Source organism: Phacochoerus africanus, chromosome 11 (assembly GCF_016906955.1).
Source record: "Phacochoerus africanus isolate WHEZ1 chromosome 11, ROS_Pafr_v1, whole genome shotgun sequence".
Classification (NCBI taxonomy): domain Eukaryota; kingdom Metazoa; phylum Chordata; class Mammalia; order Artiodactyla; family Suidae; genus Phacochoerus; species Phacochoerus africanus.
In genome coordinates, this window is record NC_062554.1 from 116,432,386 (window position 1) to 116,454,433 (window position 22,048).

Sequence of the window (22,048 nt, forward strand, 5' to 3'; positions counted from 1 at the left end):
GCTAAGAATACATTAAACAGGAGTTCCTGTCGTGGCGCAGTGGTTAACGAATCCGACTAGGAATCATGAGGTTGCGGGTTTGGTCCCTGCGCTTGCTCAGTGGGTTAACGATCCGGCGTTGCTGTGAGCTGTGGTGTAGGTTGCAGACGCGGCTCGGATCCTGAGTTGCTGTGGCTGTGGCGTAGGCCGGCGGCTACAGCTCCGATTCGACCCCTAGACTGGGAACCTCCATATGCCGCAGGAGTGGCCCAAAGAAATAGCAAAAAAAAAAAACAAACAAAACAAAACAAAAAGAATGCATTAAACACACAAATACCAAAACTCTATTCCATTTCAAGAAATGCGGTAGAGATGATGTCCCTCCCAAGGACGTCAGGGACTCAGTGCTGAGGATGGAGTTCAACTTAGGTACAAGACTTAGCCAGCAGCAGCAGCCCAGGGGGCAGCTCTCCTTGCAGATCTCAGGGAAGCTCATCTGAGGCTACGTTTGGGAACTCCCCTTGGAAAATTTCTAGTCCCTGAGTCACTGCGCTCAGTTTCACAGTCCCCTTCAAGTTTTGCTGTCTGAGATGCACTTTCTGTGAGAAGTCGGGAGGTCTGTGTGGGTTAGAATGATTTGAATACAAATCACAAAGCTCTGACCCCAGTCGGCTTAAAATAATGAAGAAATACATTATCTCAGATAATGAGATGTCCCAAGGTAGGAAAGCACCAAGGTGGGTTAATTCAGGGGTTCAAGAATGCCATTAAGGACCCTGATTCCTCTCATGGTTCTGTTCTGTCATCTTGTGTTCTGTTGAGCTTGTCTCATGGTTTTAAGATGGGTACCATATTCCAGGCAAGTGTGGCAACAGCCCTTGGAAAGAGAAGGACCAACCCTTCTGCTATAGGAAAATTTTTTCAGAAGCTCCACTTGACAGAAGTGGGTCAAATATTCTTTTCTAAATCAAACCATTGCAAAAAACTGAAATTATCATGATTAGCTTGGAATAAATCAGAATCACATGGGAGAGAGGTAAACAGAGAAAATTGTTCGGCTTGGTTGGCAACTTCCATCCCAAGGATTCCTCCACTCTTCTGATCCTAAGCCTCTTGACTTGGGTAGATCAGTTTGGTCCATTTGGCTGATCAGAGAGAGCCACTTGAGTCAGACCAATCAACTTGATTAGAACCAAATCATGCTATGTTTGTTAAATTGATTAACCTCAAGATTGGCTTGTTAAAAACTATTTGTTAAGCACATAATTTAAATCTGGCACTTAAAAGTCACAACTATTTAAGACAAAAAAAAAAAAAAAAAAGGAGTTCCCGTAGTGGCGCAGTGGTTAACGAATCTGACTAGGAACCAGGAGGTTGCGGGTTCGGTCCCTGCCCTTGCTCAGTGGGCTAAGGATCCGGCGTTGCCATGAGCTGTGGTGTAGGTTGCAGACGCGGCTCGGATCCTGCGTTGCTGTGGCTCTGGTGTAGACCAGTGGCTACAGCTCCGATTGGACCCCTAGCCTGGGAACCTCCATATGCCGCGGGAGCGGCCCAAAGAAATAGCAAAAAAAAAAAAAAAAAGTCACAACTATTAGGCACTGGACCCACTGATGTGTGGACATGGACAATCGAACTGAGAACTCCTAATCAACAGAAAAAAATAAGTAAAAATTTCTTCCAGGTGAGAAGAGGTAAATACTTTAAAAATACGTAATTCTGATTTTCAGTAGGAGTGCCAAAACAATTCAATCCGGGAAAGAATGGTCTTTCTAACAAATGGTGCTGGGACGACTGGATATCACATGCAAAGAAAAAAAAAAAAATGGAATGGACCTTAATAACCTCATACCATATACCAAAATTAACTCAAAATGGGCCACTGACCTAGATGTAAGCACCAAAACTATAAAAAACTTAGAAGAAAACTTGTAAATTTCACGACTTTGGACTAGTCATGTTTTCTTATACATGACATTTAAAATATAAGCCACCAAAGGAAAATAATTGGACTTCATCGGAATTTAAAAATGATGTGCTTCAAAGGACACTATCAAGAAATTTAAAAGCTAACCCAAAGAATAAGAAAATATTTGCAGGAGTTCCCGTTGAGGCTCAGTGGTTAATGAACCTGACTAGGAACCATGAGGTTGCAGGTTCGAACCCTGGCCTCGCTCAGTGGGTTAAGGATCTGGCGTTGCCGTGAGCTGTGGTGTGGGTCGAAGACACGGCTTGGATCCCGAGTTGCTGTGGCTCTGGCGTAGGCTGGTGGCTACAGCTCTGATTAGACCCCTAGCCTGGGAACCTCCACATGCCACAGGAGTGGCCCTAGAAATGTCAAAAAGACAAAAAAGAAAAAAAAAAGAAAATATTTGCAAATCATATATTTATTAAGAGTCTCAGGTAAGTCTCATGTGCTATCAAGACTGAGAAACTGGGGAAGTTCCCGTCGTGGTGCAGTGGTTAACGAATCCAACTAAGAACCATGAGGTTGCGGGTTCCATCCCTGCCCTTGCTCAGTAGGTTGACGATCTGGCGTTGCCGTGAGCTGTGGTGTGGGTCACAGACGCGGCTCGGATCCTGCGTTGCCGTGGCTGTGGGGTAGGACGGCGGCTGCAGCTCCGATTAGACCCCTAGCCTGGGAAACTCCATATGCTGTGGGAGCGGCCCAAGAAATGGCAAAAAGACAAAAAAACAAAACAAAACAAAACAAAAAAAAAACTGAGAAACTGAAGCATAGACCAAGATCTAGGTAGCACTGGTTCCTATTATGAGGTGATTTTTTTAGAAATTGTTTCTCTCTCTGATTTTTTGAGATGCCATTTATATACATTAAAGTTTACCCTTTAAATTATAAAGTTTAATGCATTTTAACAAATGCATATAGTCCTATGACAACCATCATAATCAAGAGAAAGTTTCCATTACTCCCCTAAAGCCTTGGTTTCCCTTTGCAATCAATCTCCTCCCCCATGTATTAGATGCACACACTAGAATACTAGGCAACATTAAAAAGCATGTCCTTGAAGGTACATACAAAAATAGAGAAAACATTTGCTACATAAAGAGCAAAGAGCAGAAAAATATATAATATAATCGTAATTATAATATAATCATAATTTGTTTGTTTGTTTTGTCTTTTTAGGGCTGCACCCGCGGCACATGGAATTTCCCAGGCTAGGAGTTGAATCAGAGCTGCAGCAGCCAGCCTACACCGTAGCCACAGCCACTGGGGATCCGAGCTGCGTCTGTGACCTACACCACAGCTCAGGGAAATGCCAGATCCTTAACCCTCTGAGAGAGGCCAGGAATCGAACCTAGATCCTCATGGATGCTAGTCAGATTCATTTCCATTGAGTCACGACGGGGACTCCTATAATTGTAATTGTTTAGCCTTATTTTACAAATGTGCACAGATACATACACCTCTTCATCTATGTAGGAAAAAAAAAATCAGTGGTTATCTCTGGTCATGGAAATTACAGGAAATGTTCTTTTTTTCTATATGTTTTTCTACATGTTCTAGTTAGCCTATAATAATGTTACTTTTACAATGAAAATAGTAATGATAGCTACAAAACAGTGATCTATGGGCACCTGATGTACGAAGAGCCTCTTAAAGATTAAACTGCCATCCCTTACAAGGTTTCAGGCCCCTATGGCTGCAAATCTAGCCTTCTGACCCCACGCATTTCAGGTCATTGGCTCACAGCAACAGTTACAGCCAAAAGAGATAAATAAGAAGTTATCGACTTCTACTGAGATAGATATCAAAAAATATTGACCCAGAGAAGAAAATATTGATGGAAGAAGAATCAAGGCCATCCATTGCCTTGAAGGGAGTAATAAACCTTCTTGCTTGCTGAGTGCCACATTCTGTTTATTTTTGCAAGCACCTGTGCATTTAAAGTCGAAGATGGCACGTCTTTGTAAACACTAATAGAAGTTTTAATTCAGAATCTACCACAAAGGGAAAGTGTCCCTATGGGTACAGAGTAGATATAATTTGTAGCAGAGAGAGTGCGCAAGCGAGCTGAGACAAGATCTTGACAGCGGAGGATTATTCAGGTTTGGTTTCAGTTCCTTTAGATTCAGCAGAATCCTAATTAATGATACTCAGACATGTCTTTCAACCAGCTCACACTGGCCCAAACCAGCTGAAACCAGCTCCAGGTCTCCAAACTAGACACAGTGGATTCAGGCTCCCTCAGAGCCAGCACATTGGTCTTCTGGCTTTAGGGTGATTTCTTAGGACAAATAAAATTGGACATGACTACTGTTGGGATTCTTTTTCCTACATTTTTCTCAAATAAAAGAAAATGACATAATAACATGTTGGTTGAACCACCAACTTTGTTTTTTTCCAGGTTGTCCTGGAATGGGTTGAAATTAGCTTCAAGTTAAACTATTCCCCTAGTTTACATATAGGCGCTGTATCATTTTTCCGTTGTTGCATAGCAAACCTCTCCAAAATACAGTGGCTTAAAATAATTACTTATTTGCTCATAATTCTGTGGGTTGGCAGTCTGGGGTAAAAGGAGTTGGTATGGCTCACAGAGTATTGGCTGGGCTCATTCATGTGTCTGTGGCCTCAGCTTGGATGGCAGAGACCTCTTTCTCCTTGTGCTCTTTCATCCTCAGAAGGTGCACGTACTCCAAGGGAGTGAGAGCAGGAGCTGCAAAGGCCTTTGAGGCTCAAGCTCAGGTCCATGGTGTCACTTAGCCACATTCTGTTGGGCAAAGGAAATCACAAAAGCAGGCCAGGTTCAAGCAGTGAGGAAATAGACTCAACCTCTTTGCAGGGAGAAGCTGCAAAGCATCTATGGCCATTTAAAATCCGTCATAGGAGTTCCCGTCATGGCTCAGTGGTAACAAACCTGGCTAGTATTCATGAGGACATGGGTTCGATCCCTGGCCTTGCTCAGTGGGTTAAGGATTGGCATTGCCGTGAACTGTGGTATAGGTCACAAACGTAGCTCAAATCCTGTGTTGCTATGGTTGTGGTGTAGGCCAGCAGCTGTAGCTCCGATTCGACCCCCAGCCTGGGAACTTCCATATGCTGCAGGTGCAGCCCTAAAAAGACAATGAGTGAGTAAGTAAATAAATAAATAAATGCCATCATGGCTCCAAACCTAAAGGCAACACAGCTCAGCTGCAAGAACAGAAAGCTGTGGAAACTGACTTTCCTGTCTTCAAGTCCTGTCCCTGGCTGTGATGATTTTTTCCCTGGAATTCCCTACATCTCTGTATGGACTAAGCAGGATATTAATAAATCGCTTTGCTACCAAGAAATTAACCGAGCAATGTGGAATCCCCTAGAATGTTTTCAGTTAAAAAAAAAAAAATCCTGACTCAGGAAAGTTCTGAAGCAGAAAAATCTGAGGGGCAGTTAATTCTGCGGCTTATCAGAAAAAACCCAAATTCCTTCCATTTTTCTGTTTGGCCATTCTTGATATGTTTTCATCGTTTTTGGCTAGGACCCTTTATGTTTGGTTGCAAGGTGTCTGACAGAGTTTCAGGCATTATATATAAAGATGTGAAAATGTCTGTCTCCTCTTTGGGTCATTTATTTATTTATTTTAGTGAAGGCGTTTCCTCGAAGCCCCGCCAGCAGCCTCTCCTTATGTCTCCCTGATCCCATTATATATTAGATCGGTCAGTGGTAAGGACAGTGGGGTCACCCTGGTTGGCTTAGGTCAGTCAGAACCCATCTCCTGGAGCAGGGAATGGGCCTAGACACCCCTGAAGCCCCAAATCAGGAAGAGGTGAGTGAACATCTGAATTAAACTGGGGTTCTCTCGGGAAAGAGGAAGGGTGAGGCTGTTCAGAGGCTGACCAGACAGTGCTTGCTGCTATGGATTGGGCCTGATGTGTTTGGGGAATTTGCTTTTTCCTTGGGCATGTTGAGGCATAAATGATGGAATTTAAGGGAATGTATTATGTACTTCACAATACCATGGGCAGTGAGGGGAAAAGAAGCAAACAAAGTCCTTATTCTCCAGGTGCTCATATTGAAGTTGAGGAGCTGCTGCATAAACACCTGGAAAAGCCAATCAGCATGAAGAGTCTTGAAATGAAAGCTACTGAGAAGAAATCCTGTAACTCAGGTGCCAGCTGAAGTCACCATCCTTAGGGAGTTAAATCAAATCAGATCCAATGTCCCCCTACAACCTCTGGGAAATCCAAAGAACCCTCCCACTCCCTGCCTCTATTTCCATGACCAATTTCAGTGAATTCTGTCCTTGACAAGGTGAAGGGACTTAGGGCCTGTGGTCACATCTGCCTCTGGATTCTTGCTGCCTCTGAACTCTACTGCACTGTGTCTTACATCTTATGGCTGCTTCCCTCTCTTTGTGCAGTGCTGACTCAGATGTATGACCCAACTCCTCCCCTTTGATTTTTTTCCCCCTCCCTGTTCAGGTCAATCAAAAAAAGTGTGTGTGTGTGTGTGTGTGTGTGTAGAAGACTCAATCCAAGGTTTAACCATGAAGGGGGATTTACATAAAGCAAAGCAAATACTTTAATATCTAACAGACATTCTTGTTCTTAAAAGGCAGCTATGCTCACCACTATACCACCAATGCCAGACATTCTTGTTCTTAAAAGTAATTCATCTCCTAAGGAATATCTTACCCACCCACTCTTCCCTAGCCCCTACCCTCTGCCCTCAGGCCTCACGACCTCCACAATCTTTTCTGTTCTCACTCCCAATTCCTATTTATTCTATCCAATGCTGTTTCCCTTTTATTGGTTTGTTCCTTTGTTTCATTGGAAGCTTACTTTTAGGATCCCAAGTATTTTCCTATGCAAAGAGTTACCTCCCTAAGAGACACTCTGGGGTCAGCTGCTAGAAAAGTAAAAATTTCACCTTGATTCAGGCCATTACAGGAGGGAAATCAGAGAAGACCTCATGGAGTGGACCTGGACTTGACCCCAGAACATGGAGCCTACAGGGAAGGAGCACCATGTGACCCAGGGACTGGGAGGGGGCTGAGTGGTAGAAGCTGACCTTTGGTATTTATAAACAGTGGGAGATGAGTTTGGATAAGCTTGTGTATAGGAGGTGATGTGACAATTACACAAAATTTCAGAAGCTTGATCCTGTTAGTAATGCATGCTTTTAAAACATTTGGACAGATGAGTCACATGATGTGATTTTATGATTCAGGGGAAGCATTTTGCCAGTGGTGTATGGGTGGGATCTAGGATAGAAGTCAAAATGTCCATCAGTGCTCATTCTCCCTTACTTTCTTTTATTCTCAGAGCTCCTGCACTTTGGTTGAACACATGAACACCCATTTGGAGAAATGCCAGGCTTTCTAACAGCTGCGTGTGATCATGTGACTAAATTCTGGAAGGGATGTGTGCCCTGTCAAGAGATGTGCGCCCTTATCAAAAATGTGCATTATTTTCCGATAAAGGGAAATGGGGCTCCTTAGAAAAACAGCTGATTCTAGGGCAAAGGCAGAAGAAATACAAGATGAGCTTGGGATGTCTTACTATCCAAAAGTAAGGAAGAGCTCTAAGAATGATGGGTGTATGTTAAAAAGACACAGGAACCAGTGAGAAGTGCTCCTTGTGGCCAAATTTTGGACAATTTGAGCAACAAAATAAATAATGACAGTAAAGAAAATATAATCCAAGGAATAAAAAATAAGCATACAGGAGTGAGTTTGACAGATAAATAATTATTAATGAATAAAATGGGTGGAGGAGAAGAAAAATCTCTTCTTTATAGTAGAATTCCATATACTAGGCATACAAGGAGTAATGGAATTAGAAGAATCACCATTTCATAGCCATCATCGCAATAGATATTTCAGCAAGAATCAATAGTAGGTGCTAAAACCAGTGGATGAATAAGAAGCAGGATATTTATTTGGTCTCAAAATACCTTCCCACAAGACACATATTAATTACAAAGGGGGCATATATTTATGATGGAGAAACTTAGCAGACACTGCATTAACATCACCAACATTGGGACAGACAAGTGTGAAGTGTCTCCTGATAAAGTACACAAAGGACACACCAGTTCTGCAGTATTCTTGCCCTAAATGCACAACTTAAATCTAGTTGTGAAGGAACCTCAGACGCTTCCAAACTGAAAACATTCTACCAAATAAGTGACCCTCACTCTTCAAAAGTATCAGGGTCATGAAAGGCAAAGAACAGAAGAACTGTTCCAGGTTAAAGGAAATGCAAAAGACAGACAAGAAAATGTAATGAGTTACTTTGGATTGGATCCTGGATCAGTAAAAATTTTTGTCTTTGGCTATAAAGAACATTAGACAATTATCGGAATTTGGATACAGTCTATAAATTGGGCAGTAGTATTACATCGATGTTAATTTCCTCATTTTGATCCTTGTATTGAGGTTATATAAAAGTATGTCCTTGTTTGGAGAACTGGAACACACGGTAGTTATTTAGATGTAAAGGGTAAAGGGGTAAATCATGTTTTTAATTCACTCTCTGTTTTGGGGAAAAATTTGTAGCAAGAGGATGAATGATCAAGCAAATATGGTAAAATGTTGACATTTGGAGAATGTGGGTGAAGATTATATGGGAATGCTTTGTAGTATTTTTGCAACTTTTTTTGCAAGTCTGAAATTATCGTAAAATGAAAAGTTCTTGTTTATGTGTTTTTAAGGACTGGGCATGAACTCCTCTCTGCCCTCATTCATTTACCTTTCCTGCTGGCTAGGAGATGTTCTTAGAGAGTGGTGACTGTGTGCTATGGATGGTGGTGTCCCTACCAGCCCCGGACAGACTTCTTCCACTCTTATGTGAGAGGGAACTCACCTTCTATCTTGTTGGGCGACTGCATTGGGGAGGGAGCTCTTTGTGATAGTGACATGTCCTGTATCTGACCAATCCCAGCTGGAGGAAGGTGGCTTCTTAGGAGCCTGTTGCACTGGTTTAGTTGTACCTGTTTAGGGCAAGGACCATCAGGTAATGGATAGAGTTGACAAGGACCACTTATTTAGGGAGAACAAGTGAGAGGAAATTAAGAATAAGAGAGCAACTTGAGAATACAGCAGAGTCCTAGAAGCCTCTAGGGGGGTTTTCCTATTTAAGAAGCAGTGAAAAGAGATTCAAGGGAGAAGAGGCATATTTGGGGGCTGGGGGACTTTCTGGTGACCCCTAATTCACAGCACAGTGGTCACCTCTGTGTAGACCTGGCCTTGATTCCAGGGGCAGTTACCAGGACTACTTGTAATTGTAAGTAAAGTGTGGCCGAGAACTATCCAAGTCCATTTTATGGGGCATATAAGAAGAAAAAATGATCATAATAATAATTACAATAGTGGAGTTTGTGGGACTTCAAGGCCTCTCCAGGAAATCAAACTCAAAAAGCCTCTGGCTAAAATAAGAATTGTCAGACCCTTATCATCCCACCTGTCTCACTGTAATTGTTACAAAGTTCCTAAGGACCTCCCCACCCCAGCAACTTGACCTGCTCCTTCCTGCACCCTACTAAGAAAGGTATGTGGCCCCCTCCTCATTGGCTCCCCTTGATCATCCTGGCCTACTCCTTCCTGCCCCTCCCCACTAGAAAAGGCATGTAGCCCACTCCTTCTCCTTCCCCTACAGGGGCAACACATGCCCCCAACCAACCAGCAAGTGTATCAGAAGACTCCATTCTTCCCCAACCAATCAGCAGGTCAACAGGTGTATGACAAGACCATGCTTTGCACTCTTTTGTCTTTGGGCTATAAAAACAGACATGACCACGTGCCCAGAGTCGGCTCTCCCTGATTATTAGGAAGTCAGCACACTGGGTTAACAGTGTCTCTTGCCTTAATAAACCTGTCTTTTCTACACCTTGGTTTAAGTCTGGAAAATTCTTTTTCCACCCTTATGCAGAGACCACAACAGAGTTCCCATTGTGACTCATTGGGTTAAGGACCTGACTGATGTCTCTGTGATTGTGTGGGGTTCAATCCTTGGCCTGGCTCAGTGGGTTAAAGATCTAGCATTGCTTCATGCTGTGGTGTAGACTGCAGCTGCAGCTCTGATTCCACCCCTAGACCAGGAACTTCCATGTGCCGGAGGTGTGGCCGGAGGGGAAAAAAATACAATAATAATAGAAGTTACCATTTTTTAAAATTGAAGTATTATTGATTTACAATGTTTCAAATGTACAGCAAAGTGATTCAGTGATATATATCTATTTCTATATCTATAACCTTTTCTTTTTCAGACTCCCTTCCATTATAGGTTATTACAAGATATTGAATATTGAATGTAGTTCCCTTGGCTATATAGTAGGTCCTTGTTAGTTATCTATTTTATGCATAGTAGTGTGTATCTGTTAATCCCAAACTCCTAGTTTATCCCTCTCCCTACCCCGACTCCGAAGCTAACATTTATTGGATCATCACTGTATTCCTGGGACTAGTCAGAATTCTTTACATGTATCAACTCATTAAATCCTTACCATGACCATATTATTCCTCTTTTAGAGATAAGCAAATGGAAGCAGGAAGAGATTAAGTCAAAAGTCCTTTGCAACTAGCAGACGCAAGCTTCAGATACCGGCAATCTGGCTCTAGATGCACCCTCAAACTTCCAGGGGCAACCCTTGATCCCCATGTCTCCTGTCCCCTTCCTTCTTCTACTCTCCTTCCAACAGCATTTGATGTGTATGAACTGAAAACGCATGGGCTCCTTCCATTTCGTTGTAGATTTTGCACTCCCACATCTTCCTCAGGCAGGGTAGGAGGGGGTGAAGGTTGGGAAGAGCAGCAAGTGTCAGCCTTGACTTATGGGTGGTCGCCCTGATTCATAGGAAGAAAGGCCTGGCCATCTGATGGCAAAAGGGGAAGGGTGGCATGAAAGGGCACTGCTATGCTTTCCTGGGGATGGGATTTCTCTGTGGCTGGTGTGTGTGTGTGTCTGCGGGAGTTGCTCCGAAGAGGTGGAGGTCAGAGTACACTGTGGAATGGAATCCCTGGGTCTGCTGTTGCTCTCAAGTGCCCTTGAACCCTGCCACTCACAGCTGTGAGCTGATGGAGGGAGGACGGGCGGGGGCGGGGGCAGTCATAGGAGGTTCTGTCCCTGAGGGTCTCTGATCATTTCTTTCTGTGCTAAAGATCTTTTCCTATTTTAAAAGCACTAGGCAATAAATCCCAGAGCTCCTGAAACAGGAAAAAAAAAAGAGAGAGAGAGAGAAAGAGACTTTGTGAATGTACTTTAAAACCTTGGCCAGGAGACATGCAAACTCATTTAATAACCTTATTCTGAATCTACTTAAATGGAAACAGCCTCCTATATTTTTAGCTGGTGTGTAATCGAAGTAAAAATGAAGGGGGAAATGTGTGTATATTTTTTCCTTTCCTAGTTAGAATAAGAAAGAATTGCTCATTATCTCTTAACTGAATCTTTGCCTTGGAGAGAGGGGAACACCCACAAGGGCGTCTCAGTCCCTCCCCTGGTCTGGATGGTTTTAAACCCAAGGAGGGAAGCCAAGGAGAGAAGAGAGTGAGGGACAGACAAGCACCAAGGTCTGTAGCCCAAGGGGCCCCGCTCCCAGGTGGCAGAAGTGCTGAAGGTGGACCAGCAGCCTCTGAGGTAAGGGTGCCAATCTCCAAAAGGGCTTTACCTGTGGGAGGGAGGATGGTGCCCAGGTGGGAATGAACTCAAGTGTTCCCCAGCCTGAACACCTAGGCAGTATAACTAGTCTCTTATCACCTCTATGAGGAGTGAAAACCCAATTAGGAGATATTTCCCAGGACCTAAGTAACTTAGCTGGCAGTATACTTGTTTCCCCAACTGGGCGAAGAACAATCTTACCTAGCCAAAAGCAGTCTGTGTTGTAGGGAAATTTCTACCTGGATTCATAGATTTTTTTACATTAAATGTTTAAGTCTAGCATATTCTCCTCATCTTTAGTTTTTTGTTGGTTTCTTTACAATGTCAAAGGCTTTTTGTTGTTGTTGTTAATTTATCTGCTTTATGTCACTTAAAAAAAATCCTGAAATGAAACTTTTAGTTGTGGTCGGGGAAACTACGATAATTTTTTTCTGGATGTCATGTCTACCAATTAAGATGTTTGTGAATGTACTTGAAGAGCTTTGAAGTTTATTCAAACATTTAATTTTATTGGTTTTGATTCTTTTTTTGTAAGAGAACAACCTCTTTTCTCAAAATTCCCATGTTTTTATCCTCACAATGTGGCAAAGACAACTTTTTGAAACATTTCAAGAAATAACAAAAAAAAAAAAAGTAAAAAGAAGGAGTTCCTGTCCTGGCACAGCAGAAACGAATCCGACTAGGAACCACGAGGTTGTGGGTTTGATCCCTGGCCTTGCTCAGTGGGTTAAGGATCTGGTGTTGCTGTGAGCTATGGTGTAGGTCTCAGATACGGCTCGGATCTGGCATAGCTGTGGCTCTGGTGTAGGCTGGCAGCTACAGCTCTGATTAGACCCCTAGCCTGGGAACCTCCATATGATGTGGATGTGGCCCTAAAAAGCAAAAAAAAAAAAAAAAAAAAAAAAAAAGAAATGATGTGGTAAGCCAGGTTTTGACGGTTTTTTAATTTTTTAAATCTATTTATTTATTTTTGTATTTGGGAGAGAGTGAGAATAGTCACTTAGAAGCACAAAACTTGAGTGCCGATGCAAGCATTAAAGAGAACATGTCCTGACATAAAAATGAGAAACTGCCCACATCTGGACATAGGTTAACCACAGTGCCCAAAGTCCACTGATTCTTAGAGAAGCCAAAGTATTACCAAGGTATCAGGTGACCCCTGCTCAGCCAGACTATAGATTGGTGGCTGGCAGAGCACTGGCTTTACATGGGGAAAATCAGTGATTTTTGGCATCTGGGCATTTGTTGGAGACTCAGAGTCAAGGTGTTGGGACAAGGGACTCAGGAAAGAATAGATGGTACCAACATCAGCATCATTTTCCCAAGGAGGAGGGAAAAAACCCCACTTGCCATTCTTTTTACGTAATTTTGAATCCCGCTCTGTCCCCAAGTTTGTGGGCTGCAACTGACTCCTGGAGGAGAGAAAATAGGACAGCAATTCGAATCATCTTGTGGCTTCTGCTTTCCATTCCAGCCCCTTCTGTGGTTTGAAATGAAGGGTAGACTGAGATCTGTTCCCAAGAAGATGCCTGAGGAAATCATGCCCAGACCCAGTGGAAACTCTTGTCCACCCACCGCTCATTCCAGAACCTTGGCTCCTATAGGGCCCGGACACAGACATGAGATCATGGTTTAGGTTCTGTAGCAGCATCTGGAGCCACCAGTCTATGAGCTGATGATGCTAAGGTCTCAGGCCTGATCCCTAGCTGGGAAGGGTCTTTGCTGGGTTTTACCACAGTAGACTTACTGCTAATGCCAACCAGCTGCCATCTGAATATGTGCTGTTGGTCTCAAAAAGAGACCCAGAGAGGGTGAGTAGAGCAGCCCAAGTCCTTGGAAACTAACAGGAAAAGCTTCTCCTATTTGATAGAAAACTTTCAAGTGATTTCAATATGTGGAAAACCACATGTTGGACTAAAGAAAGGAACTGCATCTTTTCATCATGTGCCTCTCTTCATTATCATTCAGTTGAAGTAGGGTTTGTCATCAGACGCCCCTCATGCCCACAGGAAATAAGGCTAATTGTATGTAAGGTTGTACTTAGTTATTCTGGAGATTGCGTGTTTGGTTTGATGTGGTTTGAGGTCCCTGAATCTTTGCGCTTGTGTTCATTTTATCTTCCCCTGGTGCATGAGCCTATGTGCACTCATGAAAGCAAAAGGAAGGTCTTTTTGTGAGAAAGGGAGTCATTCCTGTGGGGTAAATGAACATCTTTACCTGATGTTCAGGAAGAGTTTCTAAAGTGCTGAGCACAGAGGCTGGCCCATAATAAAGTGCTTGGAAAATGGTAGCCACCATTCTTCTCACCCATTTGAGCCCTTGCAAGATGGATTAAGATTTGGTTGATAGAAGAAAACAATCACACAAGCCTGTGGTCACCCATGAAAAAGTGATTGAGTGCTGAGGCTGGGTTGGGGAACTCCATCCTTTATCTTTTTCAGCCTATGGCTCGTGGGCAGACTTGGTGGAAAGAATTCTTTGGGAGAAGGTGTATTTCATGGCGGTGTGAGGTCTCTACAAGGATTTCTTCAGCACTCACCGGGCGTATTCCACTGAAGGGGAGGGGTGCAGAATGATGCCTGGAACATAACCATATTAAGCCTTATCACATGAAACCAATTTTTCATTCTCAGCCACACACACGCAGTTGTCTCGTGTACCATAGGGTATGCCTGTGCAGAGAGGTCAATGCCACAGAGACTAGAAATAAAAATACTGGTATATATCTTGGTTTATCTGGAGATGGATCCAACAGAAACAGTACTGCCTTGTGCATCATACGCACTTGAAAACTGAAGGAGAAAGAGATCAGAGGTGAAACCCATTGCCTAAGGTCTCCAGTCCAGGATGAGTTGAATCAGGGAAATTCCTCAGTTGCGAGAAAACTTGTTCTCCTCGATTGAGTATTTGGGTCAAAAGACCCTGGAGTCACCCAGGGCCAAGGTTGAAGATCACTGGTAGAATAGGCTCACAAGAGTCTGGGGAAGGAGTAAATTTGCTAGGTGACATTTGTGACATCATTGCATCCCTATCTACCCGCTTCCTTTACTTTTCTTCATGGTTGAATGGTGTCCACCCTGTCATTTGGGGACGGAATATCTTTTTAAGTGATACCACTGGAAATCCAAGATAATACAGTGCTTCTAAAGCCCAAAGCAGCGCTCTTATGTGCTTGTGGTTAACTGTAAGGGCAAGATGAGGTAAGCAGGGAACCAGAGAAAGCCCTAAATTTAAGCAGAAGATCTCTAATGGTGCCTAAGAAATTGGCTGCCACTCTCTTTGGTCTAAGTAGTATATTTTATTCCTGACCAGGGTGTGTGCCCTTCTTTGGATAAAATGAGGTGACATGAAGACCATCAGCCCTAGGATTAGAGGGGATCCTCTGGAACCAGACTGCATCCCTCTCCTCTGGTTCAAAGCTTGGTCAGTATCTGTCCCCAACAGACAGAAGTCTTGGTCTGCTTTGTGTTTTCTTGTGAGGGAGTTTCCCAGACTCTCATGAGCTGTGACCAGAATTTAACCTCCCTATGGGACAAACACTAATTTATTTTTCCGGGGGATCATCCTTGGAACATCGCAGAGAAAGTGCGGACATAGGATTTAGTTATTGAACAATGAATGTTTCACTGAGCACTCAGCATGCCTTGGGTTTCTTTTATTTTCAGAAGAACCCCTCTCTTAAATATGACAGGAAGGAGGACACAGGGTCTCTTTTTCACATGTCGTAATCTTCTCACTCGATTTTTTCACGTAAGGCAGTACATACAGCCGAGAGATGAAGAACACAGATAACGGGGAGTGGAAAGAACTGGTGTTGATCCCAGATTGGCTGCTTATTAGCGGTGTGTCCTTAGGCAAGTTACTTAACCTCTTTGAGCACCTGGAACAAAGAATGACATCAACGGACTCCGGGGATTTTGAAGATTAAACGAGAGGAATGTTTATAAAGTGTTTGGCACAATACTCATCATCTAATAAACACACATGCAAAAAACCCAGCAACTATTATTATTTAATACATAAAATATTACTTTGGCCAGGACTGTGCTGTAAGGCTGTGGCTAGAGAGATCAAACCCAGTCACAGCTACTGTCATCCCTAAGCTTCCAGGGATGTCTGGGCTAGGAACTCACACACATGTCAGTGTTTGGCTGGAAATTAAAGTCACAGGGGTAGATGTGGCCACCAAGAGAGAATGAATAGGGCACAAATGTGGAACCTGGTGACATCTCTGTACCTCTCAGGGCCAAACCAGGGGGAACCATTCATCCAGGTCACGGTCAGCAGGACACACCTCAAAGAGTCTTTCATGAAATAGCAAGAGCAGGCGGCTTCTGCGTCTTAATGTGCCACTGCCCCTCTGCTCCCTACACCACCCACAACCCCTCCTGCAGTCAAAGTTAAAGACAAGTTCAGTCACTGAGACCGAAGCCTATGGACGCATGGTTTCCTGCATGCATATTCCCGGCATGTGAACCCCTTTTGCCTGATACATTCCTATAGCATCTACCCCTCTTTACATGAGAAACTACTCCGAAGCAGAATAATCATCCCCCCTCAGAAATATATTATCCCGCATTTCTCTGGGTGACGTTTGCTGACCTCCCTGCCCCTTCCCCATCCTTGTGGTGCTGGGTCTGTGGTCGCTGTTCAGTAAAGACTTGGTGAAGTCATCCTTTCCTTATGCTGATGCTCCTGCCACATGTCCGAGAGAGAGCCAGAAGCCTTCTCCTCCTGCTCATTATCCTCGACAGAAGTCCTAGGTTGAGGACCTCCCCGCTCTCACCTTCTTTCGAGCAATCACCCTGCCCAGGAAAATCTGAGCTCAACATGTGGCATTGAGAGGGTGAAATTAGCAAGGACATCTTGCTACACCTCAGGAGGATGGGTTACAGGGAACACTCCTACAAGGGCTTTTGGGGTCTCTCCTATTCTGGGCTTCAAAAACACTGTGAGATCGGGCTGTGTGCAGTCCTGCTGCGGTTTATGGCAAAAGTCCGTGGCTTTTTTTGCATTCTTTCGGAACTTCTTCAGAAAACCATCTGCATTCCATTTATGTCTTGGAGAACAGTGAGCCAATGGCTGGGGCTGGCGGAGGGAGGGTGGGGGTTAGATGACTGCAGTGGGCAGAGAGGTCTGAAGCCTGCCTTTTTAGCTCTATTGTTACCTGGGAAGGGGATTTTGGACAGTGGCAAGCTGGTGATGCTGGTGCATAATGAGACTTTTCTGATCCATCTGTGTGGTTACTGGGGATGGCAGAGTGCCCAGGGGTTAACGGCTCAGTTAGCGGACACCATGCGCCTGGGTTTCAATCTGCAATCTACACTCTCATTGCAGAAGCAGGGGCATGTTCATTTTTTGCCTCTGAGCCCGAGCCTCAGTTTCCATCCTAAGAAGTAAGCAGAGAATATGCAAGTGACTGTTTTATCATTAGGCTCAACTTTTAAAGATAGCAGTTGTGAAATACCCTAAACTTTTTTCTTTTCTTTTCTTTTCCTTTCTCTCTCTCTCTCTCTCTCTCTTTTTTTAGGGCCACACCTGTGGCATATGGAAATTCAGCCAGGGACTGAACTGGCATCCTCATAGATACTAGTCAGGTTCCTAACCCACTGAGCCACAACTAAAACTCCTAATTTTTATTGTACACCTGCCTTCCAACTCACTCTCCCAGTGCTCCTCACCTGCCCCATCCTCTGGCAAAAATCTCAAGCAGATTCCAGCACCTTTCTGGTCACTTTTAGGGTTGCAAGGAAACCCTTTTGTGAAAGGCAGTTCCGTTCCCAGTGTCAGAGCCTCAGTCTCCCATCCAGGCCACTTCTTTTCTTTTCACCCAGTTCAGGAGCATGTGATGCTGGAATCCACAGATGAGGCAGAGGGCAGGAGACTGTGGTTGGCCTGGTGCCTGCCTTTCTCTGGCTACCTGGCTGTTTCTGGCTGCTGACTGAGGCAGGGTGGGGGCTCAGAAGAGAAGAGAAAAGGTATTTTTATTCAGCGGAGGAGGCTGTTGTAGTTCTCTGTGTTTATCAGTCGCCCTTGGCCCTTCTTAGGGCAGCTGCTCCCAGTGCTGGCTCTACCCACCCCCTCTTGTGGGAGCCTTTTGTGGGCTCTTCAAACAATCCCCTTCCTACCCTCTGGGCACCTTCTCTGATAGTTTGCCCACTGGGGGGGGGGGGGCGCTGGGGGAGTGCACCTTAGCTCTGGTACCAGATGCATTATTTCTATGATGTGGATTTGACCTATGGCAGGACTTACATATCCTTGTCTCCCCAAACTCTGGGTGCAAGCCTCTCCCCCTGTGTCCTCCCTCCAATGTCTGCTATGCCCCTTATTCTAGGCAAACTCCCGTCTCTAAATTCCTCTGGGGAGTTCCCATCGTGGCGCAGTGGTTAACGAATCTGACTAGGAACCATGAGGTTGTGGCTTCAATCCCTGGCCTTGCTCAGTGGGTTAAGGATCTGGCGTTGCCCTGAGCTGTGGTGTAGGTTGCAGACGCGGCTCGGATCCTGCGTTGCTGTGGCTGTGGTGTAGGCCAGTGGCTACAGCTCTGATTGGACCCCTAGACTGGAAACCTCCATATGCCGCCGGAGCGGCCCAAGAAATAGCAAAAAAAAAGACCAAAAAATAATAAATAAATAAATAAATAAATTCCTCTGGGCAAGAGGCAGGCAGTCTTCTCCTCTGCCTCCTAGTCTCAAGAGCCTTCTATCCCTAGAATGTCTCTAGTAGAGAAGCTTTCTTTAAAATGAGTGGGCATGGAGTTCCCATTGTGGCGCAGTGGTTAACGAATCCGACTAGGAACCATGAGGTTGCGGATTTGATCCCTGAAACCTCTCAGTGGGTTGACAATCCGGCATTGCCGTGAGCTGTGGTGTAGATTGCAGACTCGGCTTGGATCCTGCGTTGCTGTGGCTCTGGCGTAGGCTGGCAGCTACAGCTCCGATTGGACTCCTAGCTTGGGAACCTCCATATGCCACAGGAGCGGCCCCCAAAATGGCAAAAAGACAAAAAAAAATGTGAGGGCACTATCTACCCACTGTCCAAATCACCTGACAACAAGAAATGTCTTGCTGACCATTCCATTACCTCTACAAGGTGTTGGGCCCATGTTCCTAGAATGTAGTAGATGCTTAGAAAAGGTAAGCTATTATTATTACTATTATCAATAATACATGCTTTAGATAATAGAAAGCACCAAGAATGAGGGAGTGGACCAAAGGGTTAACATGAAGAAGAAATTTTCTTCTGTTTAGTTCATAGTGGTGACATGACCTTTGGGTATAATATATAGGACCTCTGCCTAAAGGAGGGGATTGCATAGATATAGTATATACTGAACTCATTTTTTTGTCTTTTTAAACCTGGACATATGGAGGTTCCCGGGCTAGGGGTCGAATCGGAGCTGTGGCTGCTGACCTACACCACGGCCACAGCAACACAAGATCTAAGCCGCATCTGTGACCTACACCACAGCTACAGCAATGATGGATCTTTAACCCACTGAGCCGGGCCAGGGATTGAACCTGCGTCCTCATGGATGCTAGTCAGATTCATTTCCAATGAGTCATGACAGGAATTCCTGTTCTTCTTTTTTTTTTTTCTTCTGTGCCCAAAGTGTGTGGAAGTTCCCAGGCCACGGATTGCACCCAAGTCACAGCGGTAACCCAAGCCATAGCAGTGACAATGCCGAGTCCTTAACTGCTCAGCCATCAGGAAACTCCCTGAACTCATTTCTTATTTGTATCGGAATGTCACATCCATGCACAACAGGTACAAGCTTGAAATCAGATGCACCTAAGTTAGAATCCTGACTGTGCTGCTTTCTAGTTGAGCACCTCCTGGGAAGGGAGGTTACTTTCAACACCTGGGTCCTCACCCAGACTGAGGAGAGTGGCACCAATTTTACAGAGCAGCTCTGAGGCTGAAGTATGATGATTAACGCACCTGGCCAATGCCTGGCACGTAGCAGTAGCTTGACATTTGATATTATTGCAGTGTTATTATCGCTCTTTTTAATAATAATTCTGCCAGAGCCCTTCAGCCTCGATTTCCTCCACTTCCTGATACTAAATAAACAGTGATTATTAAGAATTAAGGATTTTACACAGTATTAGAATTTGGTTTAATTCTTTTAATGGAATTCTGCTGACTTCAACCACTGGTTTGGAGAAGAAGCAGCATCAGGTGAGGGCATATGGGGGACATCTAGGATGCTAGCAATATTGATTAAATTCTCTCTGCTGTAAATTATATCTTTGTAACTGGTGTATTTTATTTTACTTCAGCCACACCTGCGGCATGTGGAAAGTCTCAGGCCAGGGATGGAACCCGTGCCACAACAGTGACCCAAGCCTCAGTAGTGACAATGCTGGATCCTTAACCTGCTGAGCCACCACGGAACTCCAGTAATATATATTTTACCCCTAGTCACAGGTACCTCTTAATCCAAGTCACCTGTTTTGCCCCTCCCCCCTCCCACTCCCTTCTGGTAACTACTAGTTTGTTGGTATCTGTGAATCTGTTTCTGCTTCGTTATATTTATTCATTTGTTTTATATTTTAGATTCCATATGTAAGTGAAAACATGCAGTTTTTGTCTCTCTCTGTCTGACTTATTTCGCTAAGTACACCTTCCAGGTCAACAATATTCTAGCTCCTAACCTGGGTGGTGGGTCCATGGCTATTGCCTTTGTAACAATTCATTACAACTATATAATTTCTGTTGTATGCTCCTTTCAATATTGATACCACCTCTCCCGATTAAAAAAAATAAGAAAAGGAAGACATACACTTCCTTTGTGATTAAAAACACAAGCCTCAGAACATTTATTGAGCCCTTACTATGTTCTTGGCATGGTATAAAGTGCTTTTCACACACAATGCAGTCAGGCAGGCACTGTCATTCCCACTTTATGGATGAGCAGCCTTCGTAAGGCTAGGCACCCAGGACCTGCCTGATTCGTTCTTTCAGCACCTTGTAAACAGCCTTGCACAATGGGGAGGGAGAGCCACCCCTTGTGGGACACAGCCACCAAGAAAGAACTGGGCTTCCTGACTTCTTCAGTCTCTGGTACGAATGCTTATGAGCTGGTCACAGAAGCCCATCAACCAGAGGCAGCTCTGCAGATTGGTTTCTGGATGACAACCTGACTGAGGGGTGTCCTGGTGACAGAGGGTCTGTGAGTCAATGTGAGGCTCACACCAGGTACCTGTGGTCTGCCCTGACTCAGCTTGTTAGTGGTCAAGAATGTGCCACCCCAGATGGGGGCTGGGGGCACTAGAAGAGAGGGGTTCTCCTGCACACGGATGGCGCAGTAGGTCCACACCTCCTGCTGGCGGCAGAGGTGGTGAATATAATGGCCCAGCTCTGGTCTGGATGGTCTGGCCCTACTGACTAACCACCTATGTGCTGGAGGATTTGAGGCACAAAATGTTATTCTGCTCCTGCCTTGGGGGGGTCCCCAAGGGTCCTGTCCTTGAAGGCTTATAGCTTCACCTCACATGGAGACAGGCTGGGTACAAGAGTAACTATAATAACTGTTAACAGATGCTCAGAAGGACCAATACATTTCTCTGACTGCTTACCAGGAGAGCTAGTTTCCAGCTGGGGTGAGGGAGAGGGGTGTGAGAGAAGACTTTGCGGAGAAGGTATTTTTTATTAGAAATTCTGCTCTTTTGATGGTTTGTGGGCAGAGGTGGTGAGTGGGACACCAGCTTGGGGTCTGAGTACAGGCTTGGCCCTTCCTGGCCGTGGTACCCAAGTCTGCATATTCCATCCCTTGAACCTCTGGTTCCTTATTGGTGCCAGGCAGCATGACATTGGGGTGGCCAGAATGGACTCTGGAGCTAGACTGCCCTGGTTCAAATTCTGCCACCCTTGGCCATGTGCTTGTGGGCAAGTCATTTGAGGTAGTTAGTTGTGCCCTGGTTTCCCTATCTGTAAGAGTATATTCCATGAAGGGTTGTCGTGATGAATGAATGAAGTTATACATGCGGAATACTTAGAAGAGTGCCTGGCACACAGCTTGTGTTCTACCTGCAGCTATGATTGTTGGTGGTGTTAGTGGGGAAGTTGATATTAGGGTTGTTGTATAGATCAGGGATTAGGGTGAGCAAAGCCTGGCATCTGGTAGGTCCTCAGTATAAGAAGCTGTTCTCTTTGTTATTAAAGGGCAGGTGAAATAAGGAATTAGAAATGAAGAGAAGGGGAGTTCCTGTCGTGGCTCAGTGGATAACGAACCCAACCAGTATCCATGAGGATAAGGGTTCGATCCCTGGCCTTGCTCAGTGGGTTAGGCATCCGGCATTGCCATGAGCTGTGATGGAGGTCACAGATGAGGCTCGAATCCCACGTTGCTGTGGCTGTGGTGTAGGCCAGCAGCTACAGCTCTGATTCAACCCCTAGCCTTGGAACCTCCACATGCTGTAGGTGTGGCCCTAAAAAGATTAAAAAAACAAAAACAAACAAACAAACAAAA

At 44.6% G+C, this 22,048-nt stretch overlaps 1 protein-coding gene across 2 annotated transcripts in view; it reads left to right on the forward strand.

Moving 5' to 3' along the window:
- Positions 1-11,452: 11,452 nt before the first annotated feature.
- The window catches only part of TNN (tenascin N), a 69,900-nt gene continuing 59,304 nt past the window's right edge, over positions 11,453-22,048 (forward strand). For both annotated transcript variants that reach the window (XM_047753504.1, XM_047753505.1), the window contains exon 1: positions 11,453-11,553. The gene's annotated coding sequence lies outside the window, so the exon portion shown is untranslated. The remainder of the gene's footprint in view (positions 11,554-22,048) is intronic.